Raw genomic sequence first — 1,987 nt, forward strand, 5'->3', positions numbered from 1 at the left:
GGGAAAGAGGGAGAGAGGGAGGGAGAGCGAGAGTGAGAGCGAGAGCGAGAGCAAGAGCGAGAGAGGGGTGAAAATGTTTACACACAGATAAGATAAGGGGGAACGAGGGTCGGCACACTCAATTCGGAGTGTTGGATGTATGTCACATGCACACGTAATATTAATAATGCAATTACAAATCGAATAATGATATCACATACAACAGCATATTGTTAAAACACACACACGGAAATTATGTTTTAAGAGTCTTATGTGTTATACTTTGCTGTAGTGATAACATGAATTGCCAATTTAAGTGTTCAGAGATAGAGATCGAGATAGAGAGAGAGAAAGAGAAAGATATATATATATATATATATATATATATATATATATATCTATATATATATATATATATATATATATATATATATATATATATATATATATATGTATGTAGATGTGTGTGTGTGTGTGTGTGTGTGTGTGTGTGTGTGTGTGTGTGTGTGTGTGTGTGTGTGTGTTATACAAGACAAGAGGGACAAACTAAACACGATATGACCTCAAGTGTGTGTGTGTGTGTGTGTGTGTGTGTGTGTGTGTGTGTGTGTGTGTGTGTGTGTGTGTGTGTGTGTGTGTTATACAAGACAAGAGGGACCAACTAAACACGATATGACCTCAAGTGTGTGTGTGTGTGTGTGTGTGTGTGTGTGTGTGTGTGTGTGTGTGTGTGTGTGTGTGTGTGTGTGTGTGTGTGTGTGTGTGTGTGTGTATGTGTATGTGTATGTATGTATGTATGCATTTATATATATATATATACATATATATACATATATATACATATATATATATATATATATATATATATATATATATATATATATATATATATATACATAGATACATACATACACACACACATATATATACATATGTATATATATATATATATATATATATATATATATATATATATATATATATAGAGAGAGAGAGAGAGAGAGAGAGAGAGAGAGAGAGAGAGAGAGATAGATAGATAGATAGATATACATACATACATACACACACACACACACACACATATATAAAAATACATACATACATATATATATATATATATATATATATATATATATATATATATATATATATATAACAATACTTAAATTCATCAAACATTAAATGATTTGTAAAAAAAACATATATCTGATTATCGTCCCTCAGGCTTCTTCACCGAGTCCTAGAAATGAGACATTCTGCCTCCAGCAGCATATCCCCCTCTCGCATTAACAGCCGAACGAGACAGTTAGCAAACACAAACAAGCGTATCCCCGGTTAAGGTAGTATAAGCACCAATTCGGTAGTTTAAGGTCTTCCAGGTTGAAAATAACAAACGGAATACCGCACACTCATGCATACGGACGTACACATACACACATGCACGCACGCACACATGCACGCTCGCACGCACGCACCCATGCACGCTCGCACACAATCACGCACGCGCTCGCTCACGTACCGTTTGAAAGATGCTTCTACTCTGATGAAATTTTAGTTGATATTATTTTAATACATTCCATGGCCCTGGTGTTTATCCTGCTTTTTTATATATTTTTTTTTATCTATCTATATATCTATCTATATTTTCTGTTTAACCGATTCTCTTGACTTATATGTAAACGATCAGTTGTATTGCATCTAAACCTTGATTTTGTTACATCTAGATCGATTATATCTATATGTATCATATCTATGCCTAGCACATTTTATACTCACCACCTCCGGTATACGGGTAAACGCTAATGTTCAGCCAAATCAGGCACCTCTTTATTGAAGAGACCCATATCGTAGGTATATTGAATCTATATGTGCGCTATTAATGGAAGGAATTCCAACGCATTTTCCATGGATATTATATCTACGCATAATAATATCGAGCATTTGTTAAACTATATCCATCTCCTATCTATCTATCTGTTATGTATCAATCTGCAGGCAAAGAGACACA

General features: G+C 34.2%; 1 protein-coding gene across 1 annotated transcript in view; it reads left to right on the forward strand.

Moving 5' to 3' along the window:
• The window catches only part of LOC147467922 (histone H3-like), a 13,981-nt gene that overhangs the window by 10,847 nt on the left and 1,147 nt on the right, over positions 1 to 1,987 (forward strand). The window lies entirely within an intron of this gene.

This window comes from Penaeus japonicus, unplaced genomic scaffold (genome assembly GCF_977035675.1).
Source record: "Penaeus japonicus unplaced genomic scaffold, GWHDUDI00000001_assembly GWHDUDI00000032, whole genome shotgun sequence".
In the NCBI taxonomy this organism is placed as follows: Eukaryota; Metazoa; Arthropoda; class Malacostraca; order Decapoda; family Penaeidae; genus Penaeus; species Penaeus japonicus.